The sequence below is a fragment of the Papaver somniferum genome, chromosome 6, assembly GCF_003573695.1.
Source record: "Papaver somniferum cultivar HN1 chromosome 6, ASM357369v1, whole genome shotgun sequence".
In the NCBI taxonomy this organism is placed as follows: domain Eukaryota; kingdom Viridiplantae; phylum Streptophyta; class Magnoliopsida; order Ranunculales; family Papaveraceae; genus Papaver; species Papaver somniferum.
In genome coordinates, this window is record NC_039363.1 from 21,126,232 (window position 1) to 21,149,301 (window position 23,070).

The 23,070-nt window shown below is 35.0% G+C and overlaps 1 long non-coding RNA gene across 1 annotated transcript; it reads left to right on the forward strand.

Moving 5' to 3' along the window:
• Positions 1-572: 572 nt before the first annotated feature.
• Positions 573-2,094, forward strand: LOC113285538. Its single transcript, XR_003328712.1, has 3 exons — positions 573-759; positions 917-1,068; positions 1,885-2,094. It is a non-coding gene; the product is annotated as an uncharacterized LOC113285538 (long non-coding RNA).
• Positions 2,095-23,070: the final 20,976 nt, after the last annotated feature.

A 23,070-nucleotide genomic window follows, 5' to 3' on the forward strand; every position in this document is an offset into this window, starting at 1 on the left:
GGACTAGGTCTCGTTTTTTTTGCATTTATCGTTTCCTCGTCAACAAAAATTTTGGTGTCTGTGTTATTTCTTTTTCCGCATTATATTGTTTATCTTTATAATTAAAATATCACAGCTTTTGTGTTAATCAATCATAGTAGATACATCCGACCTAGTTTGTTGGATACGACTCGATTGATTCTTGGACATTGGTCTTTGGTACCGTCCAAGTAATCTATTTGTAATTAGGTTTAGGAATTTGATTCTGTAAACGTTCTAATTGCAGGAGAGAGAAATATAACTCGATATATTATTCCTTGATTGAGTTTAACTCTCGGAGTTGTATTGAGTTTGTCCACACATATTGTCTAAGAAAAGGTTGGTGATGTATTTTGGTACCACCGCGTTGTGTTGGGTACATTAATTATATACCCCTAATTTTGACACCCTACAAATATACCCTTTAGCAAAATAATTATATCCGTCCCAGATATATTTAAGAAAAATCCTGAAATATTATATTATTAAAAAACCCTTTTATATAAGACTGTTCCACCCACACGTTTGTTTTTCAGACGCGTTCTCCTCACACACACACTCTCTTTCTTTCTCTCTCTCTCTCTTTTCAACTGAAAAATCCAGGAAACCAAATCGTAAATGATTTAGGCGAAAATCTTATCGTACACTCTAATAATATCAGGAACTTCAAATAAATACAGAACTCAAAGATGAAATGAAGTTTTTTCTTCAGAAAACTAGGGTTTCAAATTTATTTCGAAGGTTCGATTATTGTCATCATAAACAACGAAAAAATGGAAGCTAAAACCATGAGATTTAGTTAAATTAATCTCAATTTGGTATTGAATTTAGATTTATTTTTCGATTTGGAACTGATTTTGTTTCTCATTTTTAATAATGTTTTGTTTCACTTTTACAGGCGCATGTAATCGTCGCTCAAAAGAGAAGATGATTCTACTTTTCTGTGTTGCTTCCCCGAGTTAGAGAAGACATCCTAAAAAATTAACAGACACCGTTTTGATCTCTATGGAGCTCTTAAAAACTGGGTTTAAAATCACAAGTATTGCCTTGGTATTTACTGTCTTGTTACGAACTTGATAATTAACTATATTTTGTTGTAATTATGAAACCTTTACTCAAGGTGATCAATAATGGTTTGTGGTAGACAATCAACTTTCCCGACGTACAAACCGAAACCAAAAGTCATTGAGAATAGCTAATGTAAATCTAAATGTTTAATTTACTCAAATCTATCTTGATATGGCAACAGTTATGTGTTCGAAAACCATTTTTGTTCTGCATTTTTGTTTGTTTTTGTCTTTTCAATAATAATGCTTTTAGTTAGTTGTTGTTAACAACAGACAACATTAACTGGCCACTCCTTGTGAATGTACATTTCAGATTCAATTAGTATTGTGTCCATTAGAAGTTCGGTTTAGTTGGTGGAGCACCATAAAGCATGTTTTTGTAATTGGGTTTATCTCGAGTATTACAATTTCTGAACAACATACATAAATCATGAGTCTGGTTCTAATTTTGTACGTGCCTAAGCTAGCTTGATTTATAAAAGCTATGTCGAGTACGGTTAGGACAATCAAGGCTTGTCCAAGTTGTGGAGAACCAATATTTTGAGTAGAAATTAAATTGGAGCTGGTTTCTGCTGGCTCATCACTGTCAGTTCGATCTTAGCATGTGTATCTTTAGAATCTCATAGCCACCATGATTTATTTTATGGCATATACGTCGGCCAAGTAAGTACATTTGTATTGGATTAAAAAATACTTTAGCTCAAAATATGAACCAATAATTCTGATTGTGCTATTATTAATTAAGTCCATCCATTTACTCATGTTTGAATATCCAATATAATATTTAAGTATCTTGCAGGTACTTTTGGTTTAGGGGAACTTCTCTGTCAGAGATTATTAATTCGTAAAGGCACTGCTGGTTGGTGAATTCTTGAGCTTGTATATATGTACATCATGGGAAGTTTGTAAATTATTAACAATAAGTTTAAAAGACGGATCACTTTTGAGTTATATGAAATGAATTAGGTTGTAAAAAATACTCTATTGTTATAAATGAAATGTTGCTACAGAATGCGCTACAAGTATAAAAATTATGGAAAATGGCTTAAAGATGCAAATGAATCTATGTGATTTCTTTTTTTAAATTGTGTCAATAAGCCAAGTTGATGCGAAATCCAGGAATCTCCAAAATTTGAAGTCAATAACCCAAGTTGGCATCTAAAACTGAAGTGATCAAACCAAAGTTGATCCACAAATTGTATCAACAACAAAAGTTGATCCCAAAAATCATCTTTTCTTGGTATCCATAACCCAAGACACCAAGAAGGTTTTATACAATATGAGATCTCTATAGATATCCCAAAAATTGATGTCCACAATCGAAGTTGACACTTCAGTCTAAGTTTCAGGAACATCTCACTGAAGTTATCAACAACCAGTGTTGACGCCAGCAACTCGTGTCAACAACATAAGTTGATCCACAAATTGATGACAACAACAGAAGTTGATCCCAAAAATTAATGCCAACAATCGAATTTGACACTTAGTCTGAAATTCAGTAACATCTGTTTCCAGAGTATCGTGTCAACAATGAAAGTTGATCCCATCCAAATTTAACAACAAAATATCTAGTGTCAACAATGGAAGTTGATACCCCATATTAATATCAACAATCGACGTTCGTGAAATCTGGGAACATCCTTTTGCCAGAGTATCGTGTCCACAACCATAAAAACATGCAAAGAGGATGTTGAGAAAAGAAACATCACAAGTTCATAAAAATAATTCAAAACTACATTCTTCGTAAGAAGTTATACATCATAGATTGCTCGTGAAAATGTTGGTGCACAAGAATTCATTAGAGCTGAGGTTACAAAACAAAGACAACACAAAAACCACTTTTGGCCTGCAAAAACCAAAAGGGGAGGTTAAAAAAATGTACATTACAGATTACAGTGATAGAGTGCATAACTCGAAACAGATGTCAACAAGCAAAGTTGACGCCAAAATCAGAATACAAAAGATGTGATGCTTCCTGATTATTGTGTCAACAACCAAAATTAACCCCAAATACTGATGTCAACAACCAAAGTTGACCCCAACTATGTAATAAAGAAACATGCTGGTTAGATATTATGGTCTCAAGAAGCCCAATTTAAACAACAAAAATACAAAATCAAATTGTAATAACCTAGACTAAATGAGAGCACCATGAAAAAGAACTAGTGACGCACTTCACGAGGGGGCTGCGCCCCCTCATGGGAGATTTATTCACTGTGGAATCTGAAAAACCAGAATCGGAGCTACAAAATAGAGTTGGTGTATGAAAACAACATAACAAAATGACTGTATAGTGTGAAGCTAAAAATAATAGGATAGTTATAAAGTAATGGAATGCATATTAAATGTTCCATAACTCGAGACAAAAGAAAACATGATTCCTATACAATCATATGATCAGTCACCGTGGATTGGGTATCAATTTAGTTCATTGTTCATGAATCAGCACAATAATATTTAGCCATTCTATAACATTTAAAAGTAAACTCAAAAAATTCTCTCCGGAATGACTCCACTGCATTAAAAATACAAACAAATTGATATAAGAAAGAATCACCGATAAATAGAAGTTAGCATTTTAGGTACTCATACTGAAAGTAGCAAGAAATTAGGCTGATCTTTCTTAACAAGCACAATTTAGATTACAAACATTACTATACTAATCCAGGGAAATGTTGTCAAAAACAGGAGTTGATCCCATAAATTGGATCAACAACGGGAGTTGATCCCATAAATTGGATTAACAACAGGAATTGATCCCATAAAAACTTAAATTCAGGAATCTTTTTCCCATAAATAAATAGTAACAATATTTAATGATAAAAGTATATTCCATGCTCAATGTTCAATCAAGGAAAGCCCTTAATAACTTAAACTACAAACATGACTATACTAATTCAAGGAGATGCTGTCAACAACAGGATTTGATTCCATTTATGGAATCAACAACAATAGTTGATCCCATAAAAATTAAAATCCAGAGATTTTTTCCATAAACAAATAAAGTTGCAATATTCAAAAATAAAAGTATATTCCATGCTCAATATTCAATCAAGGAAAGCATACTCCAGGCTCAATATCCAAAAAAATATAACACTAGACAATAAAATTTGAAATTTCATAAAAAAGTTCCAAGCCAAGCAAGCCAAAATGGTCATGAAATTAATCTAAAAACATCCCATGAAAGCAGTTATAAGAAAATCAGCTTCAAAAATGAAACGAAAAAAATCTAAAGACTTTCCACCCCAACTGTTAAAATTCCAACCACTTCCGGCAAACTTGGTATTTTATCTTCGGCACTTGGTGCTTTGTTAAGAACAACAAAGTACGCCCGAAACTAAAGAAAAAGAAAACAACTTGTCAATTGAGTGCATAAAATTAAACTTGGTGTTCCTATTAACAACTGAATGAACATATACACGGTGAAACTACACAGTTCTGTAGTGATTGCATTATATACTTACCATTGACAACTTGATTGTGCACTTGCTCATTTCATCAAGCGATTTAAGACACTCGAAAAGTCCATCCACGACTCGTGGAAGTAGCTCTTTCTCCTATCCAAGATATTTTATAATGCCATTTCCCTGTAAAAGGAGTAACCTCATTCTTAGTATCAATTTTAATCGATAAAACATATCAAATTAAACTGATATCCATAATCAGAATTTGATCACTTTACCTCCATGCTATGTCTTCCCTGCTCCTGTCTGTTCCCAGTATAAAACTCATCAGTAGGACTTCATTGGATCAGTTTTTTACAAGACCATAGGAGTTACAGATGTATTCCCATGGGAAGATTTACAACTACAAGTTATGAACATAAGTATGTTCAATCAAAAGACACTCAACAACAACAACAATTAGAAACACATGAACAGAGATAACAGAAAATCTCCGTTTAAAAAATTGAGTTTCACCTATTAATGGCATTAACGACATCTATGGATAAAATTCAAACCAGAATGAAGAAGTGAATCAAACCGACATCAAATAGAAAAAACATTTAGAGGATATTTCTTTGGAGCATAGCTCGGTTGAACCCACCAAGCATTTTTGTATGTCAAGTTTGGTTGTCATATTTTAGTGAATCAAAACTCATGTTAAGAGTCTCTTGATTATGTACTAGAATCAACTTCGTATATGTTAGCTTGAAAGTATTAGGATATGATACATTACAAGTATTGCGAAGTCTTGAAGATGTGAAGAAGCAAGGAGCTACAACGACAACAATCATCCTTCCACTTGAGGTTAGTGATATTTGACTTGAACTTTTTCATTCCCTAACGTATCTTTCAAGTCGTGCATATTAAAAACAAAACTGCGAAGCATATTTGAACTCTAGATAGACATAGTATTAAGGAATACAATACGAGGTTTATTGCTTAACCATTAAACTTTGTAGATAAGACATCGCCATAATCATTCGAATGCTATTGTGATTATGTATGGCTATGAGGTGACGATTTCATCCTAGGGAACAATGTTTTACATGTGTTACAAGGAAGTAAGTTCATAAACTTGTTTGTGAACCGAAAAGAAAATTGCTAGGTGTTATTGGTTTTGTTATTCATTGCTTATCTTATGAACAACCAATATGTGTGATTGAGTATAACTGCTCACAACTTGTTTGTGTTCTTGGTAGAACTATTCATAAAGGCCTGACTTATGTATTGGTATGACTTTTATTAGTGAAACCGATCTTAAGTAATCATCTGAGATGGTATGATCGGGTTTGTGTTTTGTCTGACCAAATTTGGGAAAGGTGAACCGATCCTAGTAGGATGTGGAGTACATTACAAAGGGGAGCGATCCTTGTATGAGGTGCAGCAAGGTTTATAGCATAAAGGGGAATCGATCCTATAAACATGTGCAACAATTTTTTAGGCAAAGGAGAACCGATCCTATGGACATGCGCAACACATATAAGTTAGATACCAAAATATATGGGGAACCAATCCTAGTACCTAGTCAACCGAATTTTGGAAAGCTAGTGTGGCTATGCACAATACTCACATGGAGGTAGAACCGAAACTTGTTTTGGTAGAACCGCTAAACCCATGATTGTGATTGAATGTTTGTTTGATCAATCACATAGTTCTTGAAAGTCAGATGAACCAATTTGAAACTTGTTTGGAAGTGTGGAAAATCGGTTTCAAGGTTGTATGTGTGAAAGAAAACTTACAAAGTAAGGATGTCGACATACTTTGAACAGATGTTGTGAATGTTTATTTCTTTAATTGTTCAAAGTTATTCCTTAATAGCTAAAGGAAGAAAATCCCATGATCGAAACATAAGTAAGTTAAAAATCTTTTAATTAAGGTTATTAATTTCATTTTGTAGGGAAATACAAGAATTAGTAATGTGCATTTACTAATTAGATTTTCCGAGAGATTTCGATCATTATTTTTGGACAGAGCATTTCCAGGAATTATGGAAACCGAATTTGTGCTTTAATGAATATCTTGAGAATATTTTCGGTTTTGGAAATTCCTTGGTGTCCAAACTTCCTTGTCTATAAGTACTTGAAGTTTGCCTTTCTAGCAAACTAATCTTTCGTAGCAACAGACTTCCTCTTTTGTTGTTACTGGTGTAGCCGCCTATTCAGAGAGGAGGGTAACCTAATTAGGAGAAATCTCTTACGGCTGCTCAGTTTAAAGTATTCTTTGGGATTGAGAAGCTCTAGCGTGTACCGTTGGTGGTAAACTAGATAATTGCGGTTTATCTTTTGTTTTCGATTGATTTGATTGACTAACGGTGGTTGAAATTTGATTGCACCTAGTTTGTTTATGCTTGAGAATCTTCTCTTCTGATATAAGATTCACTCAAACTAGATCTGATTTTCGACAGGGATCTTTAGACTGTTGTTAGTGCTAAAGACGATCTTATGATAATCCATTATTAACAGACTCAATTCTGTGCGTGATTGATCACAAGAGATTCAAGTGATTGTGTGCAGGTTTATATTGAAGATCTAAGAAGGTTTGAAGACGAAGAAGATATTGAAGATTTTTGATTTGTGAATTCATAATATTTGGTGTGCACAATACTTGTTTTGTTAAAAGAGGATCCAATTAATAATCGGTTTATCCTTGTGGTAGATTGGATTGATTAAATGAGTAGATCGGCATTAATAAAATTCTTTGGATTAAAGGTGTTTTTGGCTTAATCTTAAACGATTACTTCGGTAATTGAACATAAGATAGATCCAAGGACCTGACGAAGGAGTTTATGTTAAGATAAACGGAAGAGCCTTTGTCCAACTCATATCACTTGGTTGAAGAGAGTTGATACCAAACAGATTTGTTGTTCCTTTACTGTTTGGAATACGAACCAAAGAAATTGATCCAAGTACGTGACTTATTTATAAGTTGGAGGCGTGGGAATACAGACGGAACTAGGTGAACTATAGGTTCAGTTGCTTGGTCTCAACTATACGAAGTTGGTGTAATTTTGTGTAGCGTCTTAATCCTGAGAGTTCAATTCTGGACAAGGTCCCGGGGTTTTTCTGCATTTGCGGTTTCCTCGTTAACAAAACCTTGATGTGTCATTTACTTTATATTTCCGCATTATAATTATTTTATTATAATAAAGTAAATTACACAAACTTTAATTCCTACTTACTTGATAAGCAATCCTATTGTGTTTGGTTAAGTCCGAACCTTTGTATCAAGTAAACATACTTCGTTGTTGTATTGTCTCGATCTCGTATCCATAGACGATCACACGAAGTGTGAACCGATTAGTAGTATTCTCTGGACTTAGTCCATAGAAAATCACTTTCGGAGAAAGGACTTATAGGTAGGAAAAGTTTAAGCTTGAGGTATATTTGAGTGCCCTCGCCTTTTCGATTGGTATCAGAGCAGTCAAATACGAAAAGATCTAATAATCTGTGTTTGGTGCGATCTAACCTATAAGATATGGGCCAAGGAAAAGTTAAGCGAGAGCGAAAACTAAAGAAAGGCTCATTTAACGTATCACAAGATATGTGCTCTAAGGGAGAATGTCCTTCGGTCTCAGATTATTCAAATGATGAGACCTCTAACGAGGCATTTTTGAGTTCTATTCTTGAGATCTCTGATGAAAGATCAAGTGCGAAAACTTTTGAACTAAAGGAATTGAGTAAATAATTTATTTTCTGCTCAAATGAACTTCTCTTGACTCTTGAAAGAGAACGATATTTAACATTGAAGTTTGAAAATCTTTATGAAGAGCATGATCACTAAAAGAAGAATTCACACAACAAGTTTGTGACTACGAAAAAAGGATGAATACTGAAGGTCATCATGTAGAGACTTGTGAAAAACATCTGGAAAGATCTCAAGAAAATATCTGCCTTTTGGAGAAAGAGCTTGATGACTCTAAAATAAAATTGAACTCTCAACAAGGGTGCTTCAAGGAAAAGGAAGAAAATCTTCTTTTTAACATAAGTTGTTTAGAGGAATATCTCAGCACTACTCTCAATGAAAACAATTCACTAAACGAGGAAATCTCTATGTTGAGAAAAATGAATGCGAGTTCAAACAACTTATCTTCTTAATTGGAGTCAGGAAGAAACCATGGAGACACACGTGGTTTAGGATTTGAAGGAAATAATAATACAGTTTCTAACAAAGAAACCAAGTTTGTCAAATCTGCATGTACTCAAACAGAGGAGTCTCCAAAAGAAAATACTCAACACAGCTGTTCAGAAATATGCAGGGAAAAACAAACAGTTGATGAAGAAGAAAAGAGATCAAAGCTAAGGAGAGCAAAGAAATATAAAGGAACTTTCAACGATCTTGCACAAACAGGTAACTACAAACATTACAATTCTCATAATATCAAATGTTGTTATTCTTGTGGTAGTAAAAATCATGTTCAGAAATCATGCAAGATTCGTAAGATGCAAAATGCTCTTCGGTTTGTCTTAAAGGAATTGGGAAAAATAAACTTTGATCCTCATCTCTTATCAAACAGAGCGAAGGACTATTATGTTGATTCTTGGTCTACTCAGTATACACCAAAATCATTTAAAAAGGAGCATAAGAAAAATGAGTTTAAACGGGTAAGATTTGTCTCTCATCCTTTAAAAGAATCAGTCTTTGAACCATTCTTAGATTATGACGACATAGCATATCTCAAGAAATGGAAGAGAAAGAACAGTCAAAAATGATGCACTGTTGCATAATAACAAATTTCACTGTACCCAAGCACTCATGTGTTATCGAAATTTGTTTAAAAATGGGTATTTTTTATTATTTCCTTTTGAGAAAGATTACCGAAAATCTTTGTATATAAAGGTTTCCTTTTTAATAAGTGATAGTATCTTATAAAGACCCTATTCTCATTCGATACCTTTATGGTTTACAACAATGAATGATTTAAAGAATGCTATATCTGATTTGATATATTCATGTAGATTTCATGATCTGCTAACTAGAAAAATTCATATAATTCTTTTCACTGATAATAAAAGGTCTTACAGCGAATTTGTGGGAGAATATTGTATCCAGGAAGTGGAAAGTGTATTAGATTCCTCTAACAAAGGAAGACTCGAAATCTGTTCTGATTTGTGCTCATATCAGATCATGCCCTCTCTTACTGAAATAAGGGCTAGTAGCTTATGTGAAGGAGTTCTCGAACTGATAGGACGAAAAGAACTCTTGAAGGAATTATCCTCTGTTGCTCGAAAGGAAATTATTTTTCATGCTGTTTGCTGGGTATCTTATAGAGATTTTCGTGATCTTCAAATGATCAGTTTTCACTCCAACAATCTTGAAATATTTGAAGAAAACCTTGATGAAATCATGGAAACATAGGATAACAAGGATGAATGAGTTTAACTTCTTATTCACAAAGAAAAATAGACATCAATTTTTGATTTATTTCATTGATTGTATTGGTCTATTATGAATAGAATTATTTGTTTGGTAATTTTTCTTGTGATAGTTTTCATAGCCCGTGCTTGAATGCTTTTATCTTATTGCTATGTATATTTATGGGATGTTTGATTTCAGTTTTACTACCTCAATATTCGATCTCATATAATGTGAACCCATGTGGTTTAGGTGACTTTTTGGTATAACAGGATTAATTTCTAGCCCATGTTGGTAGGCTTTATCAAAGAATCATGAAGGGTTCTGGTAGAAACAATATGTGAAAAGTCACAATATGTTGAATCATTTTGGTTTAGCATAAAAGCATATGTGTTTCGATGGTTTTCAACTTTTGCTTGCAATTGTTAAAACCAATTTTCAACCTTTCTCTGGTAAAGGTTGGTTGTTTTTATTCTTTTGTTTTTGCATAAGGATGACAACATGATGATATTTCGATATCAATTCTCCCTGGACGAAGATGCAATCATATTGGAGAAGTGGATGCGACATTTGAGGTAACAATCTTGTTAGTAAATTAGTTTCATGTTTAAGAAAAGCCTGAGTTTATTTCATATATATTTATTGCTTTTTCTTAACAAAATTTCGGTTCAATTGATGTTTATTCGATGATGTGTGTGTGGATGTGTGTGATTCAATTGGTTCCGGTTAAGAAAAACTATTGTTATCTTGCTTTATTGTGTCGTATCAATTGGTTAGGCTTGCAAAATTTCGGTGCAATTACGGTGTTTTTAATGTCTATGTTGTTTCAATTGCTTCCGGTTGAGGTGAATAATTATGCAAGTTGATTTATGTTGGTTTGTATGAAATATTTATGGATTAACAAAATAAAAGGTGTATGGGATAAGTTGTCTAGTCCAATTCAGTTTCGGATAAGAGAAACTAAGTTAGTTCTGATCTTAGCTAGACTTATCGAAGTGAGGTTTCGGTTATTCAAATCTAATCGAATTCCTTAACAAGAAATGCTAGTGAATTAACCTAGTACTTGTCTTATTTAAAATTTAAAGGTCTAAGTTTATGGATAATTAGAACCTGATGAGAAAAATAGAGTTATCTTTATTTTGGTCTTATCGAATTAAGCGGTTGTTTTTGAACAATCGGTTTAGCAAAGGGACTAAGGTGCTTAGTTGATTTTTGTTTTGCTAAACTAAATTGGAAAAATTGTTTTGGACAATTGTTTCCTTGGTAACATATCAAAATAAAACTACTTGCAGTTTCGGTTTTGATATTGGTTATCAGAACATGATGTGTGGATTCCTCGTGCCTAACTCTACAGATTGCAAGTCTATTTTGAGATTTGTAAGATTCTTTTCGTGTTGTCCTTTATTTTTTCGTTTCTTTGTCATTTTGTGACAAAAAGAGGGAGAAATATATGGATTAAACAAGTGATACTGGCATTGATTTTATATTGATTGGTAGTGCTAAGAAAAAGAACGTTGGTGTTTAAACATTTTATCTAAAGAATATAGTGAAACCACAGACTAAGGGGGAGTAACATGTCATATGAATTGGTGTAACAACGACATGCGGATTGAATATCTACCTTTCTTCCTTAGGGGGAGTATTTTCTTTGTTATTATAATGTCAACAATGACATTTTCAAGGATTGAATGTAAACATTTTACTGTGCTATTGAATTCGGGAATCAAGCGTATGTGTAATGAATTCTTGTAATTTTTTTATCCATATTATGTAAGAGTTTTGTCACTAAAATTTACAAAAGGGGAGATTGTTAGAGCATAGCTCGGTTGAACCCACCAAGCATTGGTATGTCAAGTTTGGTTGTCATATTTTAGTGAATCAAAACTCATGTTAAGAGTCGCTTGATTATGTACTAGAGTCAACTTCGTATAGGTTAGCTTGAAAGTATTAGGATATGAGACATTACAAGTATTGTGAAGTCTTGAAGATGTGAAGAAACAAGGAGCTACAACGACAACAATCATCCTTCCGCTTGAGGTTAATGATATTTGACTTGAACTGTTTCATTCCCTAACGTATCTTTCAAGTCGTGCATATTGAAAACAAAACTGCGAAGCATATTTGAAATCCAGATATACATAGTATTAAGGAATACAATACGAGGTTTATTGCTTAACCATTAAACTTTGTAGATAACACATCGCCGTAATCATTTGAATGCTATTGTGATTATGTATGGTATGAGGTGAGGATTTCATCTAGGGAACAATGTTTTACATGTGTTTTAAGGAAGTAAGTTCATAAAATTGTTTGTGAACCGAAAAGGAAATTTCCAGGTGTTATTGGTTTTGTTATTTATTGCTTATCTTATGAACAACCAATATGTGTGATTGAGTATAACCGCTCATAACTTGTTTGTGTTCTTGGTAGAACTATTCACAAAGGCTTGACTTATGTATTGGTATGACTTTTATTAGTGCAACCGATCTTAAGTAATCACCTGAGATGGTATGATCGGGTTTGTGTTTTGTCTGACCAAATTTGGGAAAGGGGAACTGATCCTAGTAAGATGTGCAGTACATTACAAAGGGGAACCGATCCTTGTATGAGGTGCAACAAGGTTTATAGCATAAATGAGAATCGATCCTATAAACATGTGCAACACGTTTTTAGGCAAAGGGGAACCGATCCTATGGACATGTGCAACACATATAAGTTAGATACCAAAAATATGTGGGGAACCAATCCTAGTACCTAGTCAACCGAATTTTGGAAAGCTAGTGTGACTATGCATAGTACTCACATGGAGGTAGAACCGAAACTTGTTTTAGTAGAACCGTTAAACCCATGATTGTGATTGAATGTTTGTTTGATCAATCACATAGTTCTTGAAAGTCAGATGAACCAATTCTAAACCTGTTTGGAAGTGTGGCAAATCGGTTTCAAGGTTGTAAGTGTGAAAGAAAACTTACAAAGTAAGGATGTCGATATACTTTGAACACGTGATGTGAATGTTTATTTCTTTAATTATTCAAAGTTATTCCTTAATAGCTAAAGGAAGAAAATCACAGGATCGAAACATAAGTAAGTTAAGAATCTTTTAATTAAGGTTATTAATTTCATTTTGTATGGAAATTCAAGAATTAGTAATGTGCATTTACTAATTAGATTTTCCGAGAGATTTCGATCATTATTTTTGGGGAGAGCATTTCCAGGAATTATGGAAACCGAATTTGTGCTTTAATGAATATCTTGAGAATATTTTCGGTTTGGGAAATTCCTTGGTGTCCAAACTTCCTTGACTATAAATACTTGAAGTTTTCCTTTCTATCAAACTAATCCTTCGTAACAACAGACTTTCTCTTTTGTTGTTACTGGTGTAGACGCCTATTCGGAGAGGAGAGTAACCTAATTAGGCGAAATCTCTTTCGGCCGCTTTGTTTAAAGTCTTCTTTGGGATTTAGAAGCTCTAGCGTGTACCGTTGGTGGGAAACTAGATAATTGCGGTTTATCTTTTGTTTTCGATTGATTTGATTGACTAACGGTGGTTGAAATCTGATTGCACCTAGTTTGTTTATGCTTGTGAATCTTCTCTTCTGATATAAGATTCAATCAAACTAGATCAGAGTTTCGACAGGGATCTTTGTACTGTTGTTAGTGCTAAGGACGATCTTGTGATAATCCATCGTTAACAGACTCCGTTCTGTGCGTGATTGATCACAAAAGATTCAAGTGATTGTGTGCAGGTTTATATTGAAGATCTAAGAAGACGAAGAAGACGAAGAAGATATTGAAGATTTCTTATTTGTGAGTTCATAATCTTTGGTATGCACAATACTTGTTTCGTTAAAATAGGATCCAATTAATAATCAGTTTATCCTTGTGGTAGATTGGATTGATTAATTGAGTAGATCCGCATCAATACAATTCTTTGGATTAAGAGTGTTTTTGGATTAATGTTAAACGATTACTTCGGTAATTGAACATAAGATAGATCTAAGGACCTGAAGAAGGAGTTTATGTTAAGATAAACGGAAGAGCCTTTGTCCAACTCATATCACTTGGTTAAAGAGAGTTGATACCAAACAGATTTGTTGTTCCTTTACTGTTTGGAATACGAACCAAAGGAATTGTGTACTGTACTCAGTACAATTTGGGAATCAAGAGTTAGTGAATTTAGATCTAAGCTAACACTACTAAGCTAAATAGCAAATAATTTCTTCATTAAAGAAAAAGGAATAGTTTCTTACACATTTAAGGGAAGTGAAGACCTATTAACAACGATCAGATCGTCGACACATGTCATTATCTGATCGGGCAATGCTAACTACTGAACTGACCAATGACTAACAAGTTATAAGAGCACACACTTAAATGATAAGGGCAGACCACATTGTGCATCACTAAGCTAAAGGACTATGACATTGCCCACTGCTGGAAATTATTCTTGTCCTCAAGGATAAAATTGCGATAGTGGGACTTAATGGTGGCAACATCCTCCCAAGTATCATCCTATGGAGTTGAATTTGTCCATTGAATGAGAACCTGCTGAACTTGCCTTCTTCCCTGAGAAATGGTTCTGTGGTGTAATACTTTGGCTGGAACCATAATCACTTCAGCTTCATGATCAACAATCGGCAATGTAGGAGAAGGGATGTTCTTCTTACCAATGTGTTGTTTCAATTGAGACACATGAAACACCGGGTGAATTCTAGCCTGGTCTGGAAGTAGTAGATTGTAGGCAACTGGTCCAATTCTTTGTATGACAGGGAAAGGCCCATAAAATTTGGCAGATAGATTGAAATTCTTCCTTAGTGACATAGAAGCTTGCCTATAAGGTTGCAGTTTCATATACACCAAGTCTCCCACAGAAAAGGTCATGTCTTGTCTGGATTTATCAGCAAAGAACTTCATTCTTGCTTGAGAAGTGTGTAGGACTCCTTCAGAATATCAATTATTGCTTCTCTGTCTTTGAGATAAGACTCTACAACAGCTACAGAAGTGTGGTTGATGATGGAAAAGCCATGTGTGTAGGAAGGTAACCATATAAGTCCTGGAATGGTGACATTTTTAAACTAGTATGATAACTAGTGTTGTACCACCATTCAGCAAGAGGTAACCATTGACACCACTTAGTAGGCTTGTGACCAGTGATGCATCTTAAGTAAGTTTCCAAACAAGAATTTACTCTCTCTGACTGGCCATCGGTTTGAGGGTGATAAGCAGTGCTGAGATTCAAGCTAGTACCCAGAGACTTAAATAAGTCTTGCCAGAAGTGGCTAGTAAAAACTCTATCTCTGTCAGAAACTATGGAAGAAGGAAGGCCATGCAATTTGAATACCTGATCCAACAAAACTTTAGCCACAGAAGTAACTGTATAAGGATGTTGCAAAGCCATGAAATGACTGTACTTGGTGAGTCTATCAACCACCACAGGGATAACACTTTTCTTGTCGCTCATGGGTAAACCTTCAATGAAATCCATGGTGATGTGCTGCCATGCATGATCAGGTATAGGTAGAGGTTGCAGTAAACCAGCTGGAAAAGAGCATTCAGTGATAAATAAGATAATCTGCTGCTTCATTTTAGGACAAAAGAAATGGGACTTTGCCCTGAAATAAGTGGCTTGAATGTCAAAATTACCACCAACAACAGATGTGTGAAGAGTATTCAAGATTGCAGTTCTTACCCATTACTAGCTCCCACATATATTCTATTTTTATATCTCAGTATTTCAGATTTATATGTATAATGGGGAACATAGTCAGCAGAAATAAGTAGTTGAGCAATGAGCTGTTGTACCTTGTCATCACTAACATAGCTGAGAAGTAAGTCTTGAACCCAATTTGGCTGAGACATAGTTAAAGCAGAGCAAGTTGCAGCAGGAACTGGTATTTGATAGATGTATAAAACAACTTGATTTTTATCTATTGTTTATGCTTTCTTTGCTAAGTTTTCTTGTAAATTATGTATTTTATGTTTGATTTTGAGTTTTAGGTACTTTAGAGCAAAAGAAGAAGAAATGTCGCTTAAAAGGGGCTAAAGTGTCATTTTATGCGCAACTGCTGTTGGAGGCGACTTATTTCTCATTATTTACTTCTTTTCTATCTGAAAGGCATGTCGGCTTTAGTGATGCAAGTTTTGTCTGAAAAGCATGACACCCTTAGTGATGTATAAAAGTTGAAGAAAAGAGGTGAATATGAGAGGTAAGAGATGGTTGATCGAGAAAATACTAAAAGCACCCAGAGAGGTGTTAAAGGCACCCCCAGAAATGTCCTAGAAAAGTTGGTAAAGTCACCCAGGAGTTCTACACTATATACATCCCAAAATTTATCTTTGTACCCCACAAATTGCTATTCGCACCTCCATAAATTGCTAAAGGGACAATGCTGATGGTTAAGGGGAGGTCATCTTCTTCGTTTGATAAAAAAGGGAAAAGGTTATTTCTCGGGTTCCTGCGCTGCTGTAATTGGAAGTTCTACGGTCTGGTTACATTGTTACCAAATCAACAAGGATAATGACGTGTATTGGAGATAAAAGAAGAAGCAAATCTCGGTATAATTGGAATGTTTTCATGAAACAGGGAGGTGGAGAAAAAGCCGTAGCCTGCCGTGGAGGAAAAGTAAATATTTTCTCGAAGAAATTTAGGGTTCTGCGATGTATAAATAGATTGGGATAGAGTCAGAGTCGACATACGGAGAGCCTAGGAAAGAATAGAGATGTCAGAATAGAAAACCATAATCACAGAAAGTTCACCTTCTGTTGCTCAACCAAGAACACGAAGAACATTAGTCTGGCAGAAAAAGTCGCAGAAAGGTATCGTTTATCAAAGGCAGAAAACATATATCGTTCTTCAGTCAGTAGAAAAAGATCTTCAGCCACTGCCGTGTAATAGATAAGCTGCTCAATTCAGTAGCTAAAGACCTTTAGCGACTGCAAAATCATTATAAGCTTATTAATATCTTTTTGAATACAATGATGAATGAAATTTTCTCAAATTTCCGATCCATGAGTAGCTAAATCTTTTTTTTAGGGTTTTGGAGGAAACTATTTTTAATGGATAGTATTTAGTATTTAAATTATTTGACATATTTTACTTCATATTTGTGTTTTCAATTGTCTAAAAAATTTCTCTTCTTTGTATGCTTCGTAAAAACTGTTTTGGGTAGTTTGAGCTGCCGATCTTTTATAAGCGAAGGAAAATTAGGACTTAGAATAGTGACGAGAGTCGTAAAAAAAGAGATTATAACATTGTATCTTCCAAAGCATGAGATTGAGTTCAGATTGTTTTGAGTAAATTAGGAGTATTCTGTCAAAGTTTTAATTATTGAGTTTACAAACATTAGAAGTAGTGGAATCCAAAACCCTAGAATCATCTCTCCTTGATAAATCAAAAATCAATTTTAATTAGTTTGTCTTAGTATTTTCTTTTATTTGTCTTAAACCGATCCTTTAAAAAGTCCGAGCAACGAATCCTTTCTTACCACTTGTAAAAACTACATCAGTTTTTGGCGCCGCTGCCGGGGACTTGCCTTTAGGTTGAGTTTTAGATTTTTGTTTTGTTTTTATTTTGTTTTTTATTTTGTTTTTAGTTTTTATTTTATTTTATTTAATTTAGTTTTCTTTGATTTTACTTGGGTATTTTTCTTGTTTTTATTGTGCAGGTAATATTCTATATTTATTGTGGAATTGCCTACCAAAAGAGGTAAGTAACAAAACCCAAACTTTTTTTTCATTAATTTTTAGATTTTATTTATTTTTGTATATATTTTCTCTTTATTTAAAAAAAAACACGTTGCACACACCAATTGCATTTCGTCTGGCACCGATTCTTAGGAAGACACGTGGTTTAGTACGGTGAACCCTCTGGGCGTTATCATCCGAAACACCACAAACCTCAGCCTAGTACCTGTGGCCAGTCTTTGATTGTAGGTATATTATGATGTAGGTAACCAAAGCTTACCTAATTTAGTGAACCCCAGCATTTGCATGTGCACGATTTTCCTGCTTCACTAGTATTCTTGCTTGTGTATGCGATGTTGGAAACAGGTAGGAGATAGACTTGTGGAAAACGATCTTTTTAGTTTGAGTCCGACCTGTAACACCAATTTAGGAAGTACTTCTATTTTTTCCGAAATGGTTAATGAAAATGATGAAAAAGATGCTGAGGTCCCAGTAAAAACCCTTAGGGACCTTTTGAACCCATCTAGAGTGATACGTGAACCTGGGGTTGTTTTACCGTCCACTACTGTTAAGTTTGATATTAAACCTGGGACATTTGGCATGCTGCATAAAATTTAGGGGAATAGAGAATGAGAACCCGTATACCCATATCCGAGACTTTGAGATGATTTGTGACACCATGAGTTATTCGAAAGTCACCAAAGACGTTCTTAGGTTATGTCTGTTCCCTTTCTCTCTTGAAGAGAGGGACAATGAGTGGTACCATATCATTCCTTTTAAAATAATCACTACCTGGGATGGACTTGTAGAGGTTTTGCGTTAAGAAGTTTTACTCACACCACAAGACTGCTGATGTTAGGCAATCTATCCAAACCTTTAAGCAGAAAATAGGTGAGAGCCTACATGATTATAGAGAAAGGTTTAATGAATTGTTATACCAATGCCCGCACCATGGATTTGAGAAAGCCCACATGGCCCAAATCTTATATCAGGGCCTTGATAGTGAAACCCGAATGCAGGTAGAAACAATGAGTGGTGGAGAATTTACCCATCAAGACCCAGATGAATGTTTTGACGCGTTGGTCCAGTTAGCTGAAAAGACTCGTCAATGGACTTAAATGAGGGAGACCGAAATAACTAGGAACCCTATCCATAGGGTCAATAGAGTCGATAATGGGTCAGATATCCTTAGGCGTCTAGAGGCCTTAGAGATGAACCAAAAGTCAAACCATACTATGAGTTGTAATAGTGAGCCCAGAATATATCCATGTACCATTTGTGGTAATCAAAGTCATATAGGACCCCACTGTTCCCTGTTTTACCCTAATGAAACTACCCGTGACCAGGTTAGTGTCCTACATGGTGGTATGAACTCTAAATATGAGGGTCGACCCAAGTTTGACCCATACTTTAATACCTATAACCCTGGTTGGAGACATAACCCTAATTTTTCGTGGTCTAAAGGTGCCCATCAAGGTAGCCCATCTAGCAACCCACCACCAGACTTCCCTAGGAACCAACCTCAAGTCCAAGAACCGAGCCTAGTTGAACAAAAGGTGTCGTCTCTAGAGGAAACTCTTAGACTATTTATTGAGGGTAGTACCCGAAATAATGTCGAGACTACCCAAAATTTTAAACTTTTAGGACAGAGTTTCGATGAAGTTCAACGTAACCAACAAAACAGTGACGGAGCTATTGCCAATATAGAAACTCAGGTAAGTCAACAGCCTTAGTGATGTATAAAAATTGAAGAAAAGAGGTTAATATGAGAGGTAAGAGATGGTTGATCGATAAAATACTAAAAGCACCCAGATAAGTGTTAAAGGCACCCCTGAAATGTCCCAGAAAAGTTGATAAAGTCATCCAGGAGTTCTTCACTATATACAGCCCAAAAGTTATCTTTGTACCCCACAAATTGCTATTCGCACCCCCATAAATTGCTAAAGGGACAATGCTGATGGTTAAGGGGAGGTCATCTTCTTCGTTTGAAATTCTTAGTTTGCCGGGAAATTTTTGTTCTTCATCGGCAAAATTAGGGCTCAAGTTCTGAAGGTGTTTCCATGGGATTCAATGTATGAAATCAAACAGGTTTGTTCATAGGACCTAAACGGAGATGGTATGGTTCTTTGTTTCGATCATAATTGGATGTAAACATCGATTTGGAGAATCAGCAGGTTCTCGGGTTTATCTTCATACGAGACTCTGTTAAGAAATTGGACGAGTTCGACTGAGAATGTATAACTGGATTTGGTTTAATTGGGCCTGTTTGGATCAAAAAGGACTGGTAAGTCCTTTAGACTCGATCAAATTGGGCTGCATGATCGGGTTTTGATAAAACAGGGAAAAGGTTATTTCTCGGGTTCCTGCGCTGCTGTAATTGGAAGTTCTACGATCTGGTTACATTGTTACCAAATCAACAAGGATAATGACGTGTATTGGAGATAAAAGAAGAAGCAAATCTCGGTATAATTGGAATGTTTCCATGAAACAGGGAGGTGGAGAAAAAGCCGTAGCTTGTCGTGGAGGAAAAGTAGAGATTTTCTCGAAGAAATTTAGGGTTCTGTGGTGTATATATAGACTGGGATAGAGTCAGAGTCGACATACGGAGATCCTAGGAAAGAATGGAGACGTCAGAATCGATAAAACCATAATCACAAAAAGTTCACCTGCTGCTGCTCAACCAAGAACACGAAGAACATTAGTCTGGCAGAAAAAGTCGTAGAAAGGTATCGTTTATCAAAGGCAGAAAACATATATCGTTCTCCAGTCAGTAGAAAAAGATCTTCAGCCACTGCAGTGTAATAGCTAAGCTTCTCAATTTAGTAGCTAAATACCTTTAGCGACTGCAAAATCATTGTAAGCTTATTAATATCTTTTTGAATACCATTATGAATGAAATTTTCTCAAATTTTCGATCCATGAGTAGCTAAATCTCTTTTCTAGGATTTTGGAGGAAACTATTTTTAATGGGTAGTATTTAGTATTTAAATTATTTGACATATTTTACTTCATATTTGTGTTTTCAATTGTCTAAAATTTTTCTCTTCTTTGTATGCTTCGTAAAAACTGTTTTGGGTAGTTTGAGCTGCCGATCTTTTATAAGCGAAGGAAAATTAGGCCTTAGAATAGTGACGAGAGTCGTAAAAAAAGAGCTTATAACGTTATATCTTCGAAAGCATGAGATTGAGTTCGGATTGTTTTGAGTAAATTAGGAGTATTATGTCAAAGTTTTAATTATTGAGTTTACAAACATTAGAAGTAGTGGAATCCAAAACCCTAGATTCATCTCTCCTTGATAAATCAAAAATCAATTTTAATTAGTTTGTCTTAGTATTTTCTTTTATTTGTCTTAAACCCATCCTTTAAAAAGTCCGAGCAACGAATCCTTCCTTACCACTTGTAAAAACTACATCAGTATTCTAGATAAGGCATCAGCAATTATATTCTCTTTACCCTTCTTGTATTGAAACTCATACTCAAAACCCAACAATTTCATTAACCACTTTTGTTGTAAAACTGTGGTGATTTTTTGTTCCAAAAAGTATTTAATGCTGTGATGATCAGTTTGGATGATGAATTTGTTCCCCAGCAAATAATGCCTCCATTTATGTACAACCTTAACTATAAACAAAAATTCTTTTTCATAGGTAAACAAGGCTCTAGCTCTTCGCCCTAAGGGGGAACTGAAAATTGAAATGGGTTTACCTTCTTGAGTTAAGACAGCACCAAGACAATGCTTACTGGCATCACTTTCAACAGTGAATGGCTTAGAAAAATCTGGTAATGCAAGCACTAGAGTGGAGGACATGGCCAGCTTGAGTTGCTCAAATGCAGAGGTAGCAACTGCATTCCAATTGAAGGAGTTTTTCCTCAAAAGATCAGTAAGAGGCTTGCAAATAGCACCATAGTTCTTCACAAATTTCCTGTAATATCCTGTTAAACCCAGAAACCCTCTCAGTTCTTTGATAGAAGTTGGAATTGGCCAATTTTGCATTGCTGCAATTTTGTTTGGATCAGCACAAACCCTAGCAAGAGTGATAATGTGTCCAAGTATTCCAACTGTGATTGACCAAAACAACACTTTGAAAGTTTAGCATATAATTGGTGTTGTCTGAGTAAGGAAAAACCATTCGCAAATGCTCAATGTTCTCAGACATGGATGAACTGTAAACCAGAATATCATCAAAGAATACCAAAAAAACTTCGTCAAGTAAGAAGCAAATACCTCATTCATAAGTGCTTGAAATGTTGCATGTGCATTGATTAAACCAAATGGCATGACTTTGAACTCATAATGGCCATGATGAGTTCTAAATGTAGTCTTGTAGATATCCATGGGGTTCAGAAGAATTTGATGATAACCTGCTCTTAAATCCAATTTAGACAAAAATAGGAATCCTTTTAGCTCATCCAACAAGTCATCTACAATTGGAATAGGAAACTTGTCCTTAATAGTGATGATGTTTAGTCTTCTGTAATCAACACAAAATCTCCATGTATTATCTTTATTTTTGACAAGAAAAATTGGTGAGGAAAATGGGTTGTGACTGTGTTGGATGATCCCAGAAGACAACATTTCTTTCACCAGTTGTTCCACAACTCCTTTTTGAATGTAAGGGAATTTATAAGGCCTTTCGTTTGGAGGTTGAGAGCCTGGTTTAAATGGAATAGAGTGGTCCAGATCTGTCAAAATCCCTCGTGGTTGTTGAAGATGTGTTAATCCAGGTTGATAAATTTTACTTCCCTGTGGATTTCATTGTATTGGATACTCAACCTGTGCAAAACCCAAACAATCATATTCCTGTCATTTTAGGATGTCCACTCTCGGCAACGTCCAATGCCATCATAAACTGTCGTAATGGTGTGCTGAAATTATCTTTTGGTAACATGACTGCGGAATTGAATGTTTTTAATGTGAATCAACAACCCATAGATTTTGATGATAATTCATTGCATGAAATTAACATGATTGAGAGTCTGATCCAAGACTCTTTGCCTGACATCTTATCTGTTGACTCTTTGCAAGCATGTCTAGATAACTTTGACTTGGATCTTTTTGATTCTGAGTATATTAGTGAAGTGCACTCTTTGCTTGAATTTGTACCACCCATGGACATTGCTAAATGGCAGATTGCAGTGGAACCACTTCCACTATCTGATTCCAAATCTGCCTCATCTCTCGTCGAACCACCTAAGCTTGATTTGAAGCTATTGCCTGACACTTTGAGATACACATTCTTAGGTTCTTCTGATACTTTGCATGTTATTATTGCATCATATTTAGACAAATAACAGGAGAGTAAACTTTTAGAAGTGCTTAACGAACAAAAAGAGGCCTTAGGTTGGACCATCTCGGACCTAAAAGATATAAGTCTCACAATTTTCATGCATCACATAAATCTTGAAGAAAATACTAAACCATATAGAGAAATGCAAAGGAGACTCAACCCTAATATGAGAGAAGTTGTTAAAGGTGAGATTCTGAAACTACTTGATGCGGGTAT